The 11,104-nt window shown below is 41.4% G+C and overlaps 1 non-coding gene across 1 annotated transcript; it reads left to right on the forward strand.

The window, feature by feature from the left end:
- Positions 1 to 9,425: 9,425 nt before the first annotated feature.
- On the forward strand, positions 9,426 to 9,544 carry LOC140491679 (5S ribosomal RNA). Its single transcript, XR_011963360.1, has one exon. It is a non-coding gene; the product is annotated as a 5S ribosomal RNA (ribosomal RNA).
- Positions 9,545 to 11,104: the final 1,560 nt, after the last annotated feature.

An 11,104-nucleotide genomic window follows, 5' to 3' on the forward strand; every position in this document is an offset into this window, starting at 1 on the left:
AGGTATGGATAAGGTGAACAGCAAGTGTCTTTTTCCTCTCGGTGGAAAGATTGGGGCCATATTTTTAAGTTGACAGGAGAAAGACCTAAAAAAGACACGAGGGGAAACTTTGTTTACACAGAGTGGTTCATGTGAGGAAGTGGTGGATCTGAGTACAGTTACAATGTTTAAAAGACATTTGGAGAAGTACATGAATAAGCAATGTTTGGAAAGGTATGGGCCATATGCAGGCAGGTGGGAATAGTTTAGTTTGAGATTATGGTTAGAACAAAGCACAAAGAAAATTACAGCACAGGAACAGGAACAAGCCTGCACCAATCCAAATCTTCTATGTAAACCTGTTGCCTATTTTCTAAGGATCTGTATCTCTCTGCTCCCTGCCCATTCATGTATCTGTCTAGATAATCTTAAAATGATGCTATTTTGCCCGCCTCTACCACCTCTGCTGGCAAAGTGTTCCAGGCACCCACCACCCTCTGCATTAAGAAATTTCCATGCATATCTCCCTTAAACCTTTCCCCTCTCACCTTGAACTCATGACCCCTAGTAATTGGGACTCCCACTCTGGTAAAATGCTTCTTATTGTCTACCCTATCTATACCTCTCATAATTTTGTAGACCTCAGTCAGGTCCCACCTACCTCTATCTTTTAATTGAAAGTATTCATAATCTACTCAACCTGTTTTCATAGTTAGTACCCTCCATACCACGCAACATACTGTTGAATCTCCTCTGCACCTTCCAAAGCATCCACATCCTTTTGGAAATGGCAGTGTGGTTGACATGGACTGGTTGGGCTGAAGGGTCAGTTTCCATTTTGCATGACTCGTATGTTTCAGTAAGATCTCCTCTCATTCTTCTCAACTAAGATGACTACAAGCCAAACCTATTCAACCTCTCTTCATAAGAAAATCCCTGCAAATGCAGGATCAACCTAGTGAAACGTTTCTGTATTGCCTCCAATATCAGTCAGTCAATCTTTCCTTAGGTCTGGCATGAAAACAGTTCAGTATTCTAGATGTGGTTTTTATAGTGCTTTGAATAGTTTCAGCAAGACCTCCCTAGTTTCATACTCCATTCCCTTTGCCGATCACTTGTTGAAATTGATTGCTAGCTTTTTGTGATATATGCACACTGACTTACTCCTAAATCCCTTTGCTGCAGCTTTTTGCAATCTTTTCCTTTAAATTCTGAGATGAGGACATTTCTTCACTTAGAGATAAGTGAGCCTGTAGAATTCACTACCATAGAAGGTAGTTGAGGCTAAAACATGATGTGTTTTCAAAAAGTAGGTAGATATAGCTCCTGTGATTAAAGGGATCAAAGGTTTTGGGGAGAGGGATGGATCCAGATGTTGAGCTCGATGATCAGCCATGACCATATTGAACGTAACAGCAGGCTCAACGGGTCAAATGGCCCACCTCTGCTACTATCTTCCAAGTTTCTATGTAAATATTATTCAACACCTCTTTTCCTGCCAAAATGCAAACCTCACATTTTCCCACATTATATTCCATCTGCCAAGTTTTTGCCTATTGACTTGTCCACATGGTTCATTTCTATCAACTAAGTCATTAATAAAGATTGTAAATAATCATGGCTCTAGCACTGATCCCTATGGCATTCCACAAGTTACAGGTTTCCATCCTGAAAATGCCCCCCATCCTAACTCTCTATCTTCGATTAATTAGTTGATTCTCTATCCAAGCTAATATACTACCACCATCACAATGGTCTGTTACATTAAAAAGCTTTATATAAATACCTTATTGAACATCTTTTGGAATTCAAATATTTTGCATCTACTGGTTTCCCTTTATCTATCCTGTTTATTACCTGCTCAAAATCAGGCATGATTCCCCTTTTGTGAAGCTACCTATGGGTCCCTGTGTGTATTTAAGTTTACATGGATCTGTTAAGAAAATAATTTGTGGCTAAAGGAATGCTGGGCTCTATTTCTAACAATGGTTCTCAACCTGACTTCTCAGGACCTTTATGTAGTTTGCATGTTTGGATTAGATATAGCCTATCAATTCTTTAGCTGATTTGGCAATTAAGATTTGTGAAGCCAGACAGCACATTGATTACAGGTGAGTTTCAGCGATGTCAGTGGATTTCAGGTGGAGGGGAGGAAGGGGTATAGCTGATCTATTGCAAAGGGAGATACAACAGGATTGGGACAAGGGGGAGTACAAGGAGATTATCACTTACAACAACAAAAGGGTAGCAGAAGATACAAGATAGGGCTTTATCCATTCAAATTTGGATAGACAATAGGGCAGAATGGCCTACTCCTGCACCTTCGAGCCTGCACCACCATTCAATATGATCATGGCTGATCATCCTTAATCAGTATCCTGTTCCTGCCTTATCTCCATAACCCTTGATTCCACTATGTTTGAGAGCTCTATCCAACTCTTTCTTAAATGAATCCAGAGACTGAGCCTCCACTGCCCTCTGGGGAAGAGCATTCCACACAGCCACCACTCTCTGGGTGAAGAAGTTTCTCCTCATCTGTCCTAAATAGTCTACCCCATATTTTTAAGCTGTGTCCTCTGGTTCGGCACTCACCCATCAGCGGAAACATGTTTCCTGCTGCCAGAGTGTCCAATCCTTTAATAATCTTATATGTCTCAATCAGATCCCTTCTCAGTCTTCTAAACTCAAGGGTATACAAGCCCAGTCCCTCAAGTCCTTTAGTGTAAGGTAATCCCACCATTCCAGAATTGACCTTGTGAACCTAGGCTGCACTCCCTCAATAGCCAGAATTTCTTTCCTCAAATTTGGAGACCAGAACTGCACACACTACTCCAGGTGTGGTTTCACCAGGGTCCTATACAGCTGTAGAAGAACCTCTTTGCTTCTATACTCAATCCCTCTTGTTATGAAGGCCAGCATGCTATTAGCCTTCTTCTGTACCTGCATGCTTACCTTCATTGACTGGTGTACAAGAACACCCACATCTCTCTGTACTGCCCCTTTACCTAAATTGATTCCATTTAGGTAGTAATCTGCCTTCCTGTTCTTGTCAACAAAGTGGATAACCATACATTTATCCACATTAAACTGCATCTGCCATGCATCTGACCACTCACCTAACTTGTCCAGGTCACCCTGTAATCTCCTAACATCCTCATCACATTTCACCCTGCCACCCAGCTTAGTATCATCAGCAAATTTGCTAATGTTATTGCTAATACCATCTTCTATATCATTAATATATATATATTGTAAAAAGCTGCAGTCCTAGTACTGATCCTTGCGGTACCCCACTGGTCACTGCCTGCCATTCTGAAATGGAGCTGTTTATCACTACTCTTCGTTTCCTATCAGCCAACCAACTTTCAATCCAAGTTAGTACTTTGCCCTCAATACCATGCGCCCTATATTTGCTCTCTAACCTCCTATGTGGGACTTTATCAAAAGCTTTCTGAAAGTCCAGGTACACTACATCTACTGGATCTCCCTCGTCCATCTTCAGAGTTACATCCTCAAAAAAATTCCAGAAGATTAGTCAAGCATGATTTCCCCTTCATAAATCCATGCTGACTCTGACCTATCCTGTTACTACTATCCAGATGTGTCGTAATTTCTTCCTTTATAATAGACTCCAGCATCTTTCCCACCAGTAAGGTCAGACTAACTGGTCTATAAATTTCCTGCTTTCTCTCTCCCACCTTTCTTAAAAAGTGGTACAACATTAGCCACCCTCCAATCCACAGGAACTGATCCCGAATCTATCGAACTCTGTAAAATAATTACCAACACGTCCACGATTTCTCGAGCCACCTCCTTCAGTACCCTGGGATGTAGACCATCAGGCCCCGGAGACTTATCAACCTTCAGACCTAACAGTCTCTCCAACACCAAATCCTGGCAAATATAAATTCCCTTAAGTTCAGGTCCTTCAGCCACTGTTACCTCAGGGAGATTGCTTGTGTCTTCTCCAGTGAACACAGATCTGAAGTACCAATTCAATTCTTCTGCCATTTTTTTGTTCCCCGTAATATATTCCCCTGTTTCTGTCTTCAAGGGCCCAATTTTAGCCTTAACCATTGTTTTGCCTTTCACATACCTAAAAAACTTTTACTATCCTCCCTTATATTATTGGCCAGTTTACCTTCGTACCTCATTTTTTCTCTGCGTATTTCCTTCTTAGTAATCCTCTGTTGTTCTTTAAAAGCTTCCCAGTCCTCCGTTTTCCCACTTATCTTTGCTATGTTATACTTTTTCTCTTTTAACTTTATATGTTTCTTAACTTCCCTCGTCAGCCACGGCTACCCATGCCTCCTCCTAGGATCTTTCTTCCTTTTTGGAATGAACTGATCCTGCAACTTCTGCATTATACACAGAAATATCTGCCATTGTTCCTCCACTGTCATCCCTGCTAAGGTATTACACCATTGAACTTTGGCCAGCTTCTCCCTCATAGCTCCATAGTTCCCTTTATTCAACAGAAATATTGTCACTTCCGATTGTACCCACTCCCTCTCGAATTGCATATTGAAGCTTATTGTGTTATGGTCACTACTTCCCAATGGTTCCTTCACTTCGAGGACCCTCACCAATTCTGGTTCATTGCACAATACCAGATGCAGAATTGCCTTCTCCCTGGTAGGCTCCAGCACCAGCTGTTCTAAGAATCCATCTCTGAGGCACTCCACAAAGTCTCTTTCTTGGGGTCCAATACCATCCTGATTCTCCCAGTCTACCTGCATGTTGAAATCCCCCATAACAACTGTAGTAACATCTTTGCGACAGGCCAATTTCAGCTCCTGATTCAACCTACATCCGACATCCAGACTACTGTTTGGGGGCCATAAGACATAAGCCTGTAGATAACTCCCAAGAGGGTCTTTTTATCCTTAATATTTCTCAGGTAGGGGTGAAATTAATTAAATAGTATTTTTGCCGGTTGATGAACCCAAGTCTTGTCTTAGTGCATATCTTTCAGGAGATTAGAAAACACTTCCATCTGCAAGACTGGATAAATATTGTGAACTCTTTCCCCCAAAGGCATTTATAGCTGGATCAATGGTGATTTTACATATGATCTTGGTGGATTTTTGTGAACTGAAGGTCCAAGAGAAGTAGTAATGGCAAGTAATGTGGAATTGTTTCTCTCTTGATTATAATTTCACTAAGTTCCTGCCTCCTGTTTAAGCTTTCACTAGAAAGTTTTTTGTATCCTTCATAGTGAAGATAGAAACAAAATATTTGATGATTTCATCGGCCATTTCCTTATCTCCTGTTAACTCATTCTCACTCTTTGGATGACTACCCATGCACTTACTATTTTCCCTTTCAAATACTGTATAAACTACCTTGTTATCTATTTTTACATTTTTTTCAACCTGATTAACATTTAAGTCATTTCCTCTATTCTTTATATTCTGATTGAGCTTTCGACCTGCTGCTCCTCTTTGGGCAGTTATATGTTTTTTTTTCCTCAAGTGTAGTTCTTTCCCTAACTTATTTAGTTTTCCACAGTCAGTGAGTCCTCCATTTAGAGTTTTCCCTTTATAGTAAGGATATGCTTATTCTCAGTGTCCTGAAAGAGTACCTTAATTATTTTTAATCGTTCATGGGATGTGGGTGCTGTTGACTGGGCCAGCATTTATTGTCTACAATTATTTGCCCCCTAGATTTGAGTGGCTTGATACAGCCACTTTAGAGGACAGTTAAAAGTCAATAATATCGCTGTGGCCTGGATTCACATCTAGGCATAACCGGTTAAGGATGACAGATTTCTTGGCCTATGGGAAACCATTGAACATAGATTTTACATATGACCTTCTTTGCTGTCCACTACACCTCCAATTTTGGTGTAATCTGCAAACTTACTAACTAAAACCACTTAAGCTCACATCTAAATTATTTATATAAATGACAAAAAGTAGTGGACCCAGCACCGATCCTTGTGGCACTCCACTGGTCGCAGGCTTCCAATCTGAATCCAACCTTCCACCACTACCCACTATCTTCTACCTCTGAGCCAGTTCTGTATCTAAATGGCTAGTTCTCCTTGTATTCCATGAGATCTAACCTTGCAAACAAGTTTCCCATAGGGAACCTTGTCGAATGCCTTACTGGAGTCCATATTGATCACGTCTGCCACTCTGCCCTCATCAATCCTCTTTGTTACTTCTTCAAAAAGCTCTATCAAGTTTGTGAGACATGATTTCCCACACACAAAGCCATGTTGACTATCCCTAATCAGTCCTTGCCTTTCCAATTACATGTACATCCTGTCCCTCAGGATTCCCTCCAACAACTTGCCCACCACCAACGTCAGGCCACTGGTCTATAGTTCCCTGGCTTGTTCTTACCACCTTTTTAAGTAGTGGCACCACGTTAGCCAACCTCCAGTCTTCCGACACCTCGCCCGTGACTATTGATGATACAAATATTTTAGCAAGGGGCCCAGCAATCACTTCCCTAGCCTCACAGAGTTCTAGGGTACACCTGGTCAGGTCCTGGGGATTTATCCACTTTTATGCATTTCAAGATGTCCAGCACTTCCTCCTGTGTAATATGGACATTTTTCAAGATCTATTTCCCTACATTCTATATTTTTGCAGCAATCAGTAATGGTTACCATTACATTAACTTTTAGTTCCAGACTATTACTGAATTCAAACATCCCCATCTGCAAGTGTGGGATTCAAACCACAGTATTAACCTGGTGTGCTGGATTACTATTCAGTGATATTTCTAGCTATGCCACTGACTTCACTGGCTCCCCTGTCTGTTTCTGCTAATCTATCACCTTGTGTAATATGCCAATTCACATCAGTTAGTTTAGCTTTCATTCCCACAAAGATGCACTTCTTTATGTTTAAAATACTGATTTTATATCCTGTCAGATTACAAGATCCTGTCAGATTACAGAATACCAGTATAACCTGTTGTCTGGTCAATTCCAAAATATGTTTCTTAGGGCAACAATCGCAAAAGCATTCTATGAATCCTTCATCTAAGCTACTGTTGCCAATTCAATTTTTCCAGTTCATGTGTAGGTTAAATGTATTTGTAATTATTGTCCCTTGATTGAAAGCACATACGATTTCTTCTTGTGTAATTTATTCAACATGGTGGTTTCTGGAGATTACTCCTATCATTCCTTTGTCATTACTCATCTCTACCCAAACCATGCTCTACATTCTGATTTCCTGAACAAACATCTCTAACTATTGCACAAATGCCATTCTTGATCAACGTTACCTCCATTTTTTCAAAGTATCCAATTCTTCTTGAATATCAAATACCCCTAAACATTTAGGATCCCACCTTGGTCAACCTGAGACCATGACTCTGTAATGCCTATCAGATCATATTTATTTAATTCAATGTGAGTTATCAATTTGTTTACATTGTTCTGATTGCTAAATGTACTCTGATACAGAACATTTGTTTTGCCTTTTTGTTATTTTCTAGTATCCAGTCTTCATTGTTTATTGTAGTTCGCTAGAGCCGCCTTGACCGAGATGAGACAGAGACCGTCCACAATAAGGTTGGAAAATCTGCTGATGGCTAAAAGAACTGAAGATGACGGGAGGATGTTTAAAGAAACATTGAAGACAATAGGAAACCAGTTGATACCCCTGAGAGGGAAAGCTCTGCTTCACAGAAGAAAACAGTCATGGACAAAAATATCAGCATAGATCCTGCTGATTGGGAAAGATCCAGAGAGCAGGAAAGACACAAAGCAGTGTAAAAGAGCTCCCAAAAGGAATTTTGATCGGAATCTTTCCAGGGACATCAAAATCGAGAAGAAATGTTCCGCTGCCCTAAAGGGAAAGCGGGTGGTCAGGAGAAGGTGGGGACATTGTAAATGGTCGAGATGTTCCATCATTCCCCTTACCTCGGTATTTTCAGGAGAAAAGGAGGATAGCTTGCCAGAAGTCCCGGTGAAATGAAAAGTGGATCGGGAAAAGCAACCGAATAAAATGAAGGTGAGTAAAACATCGATAATGAGGAAATGACTGGAATCAAAGGGTGACAAATGCCTGGGATTAGGCGGGTTCCATCAGTGGGTGTTAAAACAAATCGACAAGCGCCTCATAGAAGCCCGAACTGTAATCGTTCAGAATTCCCGAGATCCAGGAGTCGTTCCTCCGGATTGGATTGTTGCACGTGTCAGTCGCGCTTTTTAAGAGAGGAGAACCCGGAAAACTCGGGAATTGCAGAGCATGGAGCTTAGCACCTATGGCAAGGAATTTGTTGGAGTCTATAATCAAGGCTGGGATAAGTGAGCACCTCAAATTGTTGAGTTAACCAGGGAGAGCCACATGACAGGTAGGTCGTGCCTGATAAATTCATTGCAGAGGGTTTGAAGAGGGGACTAAGGTAGCTGTCAGGGAATAATGTCCATAGATGTTGTTTACATGGACTTCCAGAAGGCATTTGACAAAGTCCACTTAAGTAGGTAGGAGCCAAGAGAATTGAGGGCAAATTCCTGACAGGGCTCGGAGATTGTTTGAGTGGCAGGCGACAGAAAGTAGAGAGAATGGGTAGGTAGTCAATTGGCAGGATGGAACCAGTTGTGTCTCACAAGGACTTGTGTTAGGGCCTCAATTATTGATGTTATTTGTTAAGGGAATGGATAATGGCACAGGAAGTCTTATCCTAATTTGTGGATGACACATAGTTAGGCTGCATTGTAGACAGTGTAAATGACAGCATAATCTATCAATATCCCCTTGCAATTTTAAGTCAATAAGCAAAACTGTGGCAAAAGCATTTGAATGAAAGCAATAGTGAGGCTATCCATTTTTGGATCAAGAAGGGACAGATCAAGGTATTTTTCTGGATGGTATGAAGTGCATGTCCAAGGAGACTTGGGGTTTAAGGTGCACACAACTTTAAAGTGTCACGGACACGTACAGAAAATAATCCAGAAAGCGAACAGATTGCTGTCCTTTTTAAGTAGAGGACTGGAGTAGAAGGTGGATTTTAGCCATCATTTTCTGACAAAGCGCAGTGGATGCTGGATGAGTTGTTCTATTGAAATGTGAGGGAGATAAATGTTTGTGAAGCAAAGGTACCAAGGGCCAGAGGCTTGTATATGAAGTTGGGCAAGAGCTGAGCCATGATGTTTGAATGGAGGCAGAGGTTGTAGGGGCTAAACAGCGTTGTGGTGTGTGTCTGTTGCTGTGGTTATAATTTGGAAAGGAGTTTATTTGTGAAGCAGTTTGGATGGGCATGTAATGAAATGGAGTGGAGTGAGTGTGAAAGAGTTGATCCTGTTGTGTAATAAACGTGTGTGTGTGTCTAGGGTGAAGTAGAGGAACTGAAGATGGAGATGGGAGAATAGAAAGGCAAAGGAAAAAGAAATGTTTTTGTGCAGTATGATTGAATGGCAAAATGTTGTTGTAAATGCAGCAGTGTGCGCCTTTAAGGAAGCAGAAATGGAAGCAGTCTGTGCCTACGGCCATACTAGTCTGAAAACGCCCGATCTCGTCTGATCTCGGAAACTAAGCAGACTCAGGCCTGGTTAGTACTTGGATGGGAGACTGCCTGGGAATACCAGGTGCAGTAGGCTTTTGCAGCCACCAGAGGTTGCTCACAGCTTCGCACTCACACTCCCATTCATCAAGCAACGTCCTTTTAACTACTCACTCAGTCTCTCGGTCTCACTTTTTCTTGCCCAATTTCATTGTTCAGCTTCTTGCCCCAATACACAAACACATCATTACTGCTTGAGATTGGAGCAAACGCACCAGGAACACCAACGCAGCAAGTATTTTATTGAAGAGCACAAACCGTGGTTTTTATTAAGTGATGCCTCACTTTCGATGATCACACTTCCCTGATCGCTGTCAGCGTTCCCCTGTTTTCTAACAATCGTCTAACTAGTGGTGTGGATAGGGTCTGAAAGCAACAACGTTGTGGTGAGGGCTTGTCAGGTGAAGGGTGTTTTACAATATCTGCACTCACCGGTCGAGTTCATACAACGGTGGATCGATATGGTTAAGGCAGGAAGAATGGGTCAGCAAACACAGCAAGTTCAATCCTTGTAATGATGATTATTACACATCAGCAGCAAATAATACGATAAGTGTAAAGAGTGAGTATTTAAAATGCCAGGTACAAAAATCAAGGCTTATTCTCTAACATCCGAAGCCTTCACAAACAGATCGGCCTAATAATGGCACAAATGGTGATGAATATTTCGATCTAATTGACATCACTGTGCCTTAGTTACAAGTTGACCAAGGTAGAGAAATAACATTTCCAGAATGCAGACTATTAACAATAGTAAGGTGGGATTTGGAAAGAGGAGTAGCCCCTGACATTTAAGGATGACAGAAGGACATTAGTGAGTAAGGATATTACTTTGGAAATCTTAACCGTGCACTAAGATAATCATACCATTTGAAGACACTGTCAAGATGCTTTGAGGAAAGGGAACTCCTGTTGGACTAAATGCAAGAGAATGTTGTGTTCATTAACAGTCGGGTGGATAAAGCAGAAGCAATAGGTGCCAATGACTTGGATTTTCAGACTGTATTTCCTATAATTTCAGACTGAGATGAGGTGAACTTTCGACAGTTATTGTGTTGTTAATCTTTAGAATGATATTCTCCAGAGTGTGGTGTGGGTTCTACTGTTGAGGATACTTCAGTGTCAGTGTATGGAGTTTTGATATCTCAGGGAATTCTGAAAGGGAGGTGCAGTTGAGGTGGATCGATGGTCATCAGTTTGAATGGTGGAGCTCTCTGGTGTGAGATATTGACCGCGGAGAGTGTGCTGCAGATTGAGCAAAGCAAAAGGTGGTCTCCAGAAGGATAATTGTGAAGACCGAGGTTATAGGATAGTGGTATAGGACGGATATGGAAAATGGCAGAGGTGGTGGAGTAGCCTCCATGATGAGAAACAAAATTCTGTCAATGATGAGGGAGGACATAATGAAGGAAACGCATTCAGTGGAGACCGTGTGGGTGGAACTGAGGAATAGTCGAAATCCGAAAATTGGAATAGGTGTTATGTACAGACCGCCTGGTAGCAGCTCTGAAGTCCTGGATGGTAAAAATGCACAAAACTAGGCAATATGTAACAAAGTTATACCAATGACTGCAGGTGCTGAAAACCAAATACTGGA

This window comes from Chiloscyllium punctatum, chromosome 19 (genome assembly GCF_047496795.1).
Source record: "Chiloscyllium punctatum isolate Juve2018m chromosome 19, sChiPun1.3, whole genome shotgun sequence".
NCBI lineage: Eukaryota > Metazoa > Chordata > Chondrichthyes > Orectolobiformes > Hemiscylliidae > Chiloscyllium > Chiloscyllium punctatum.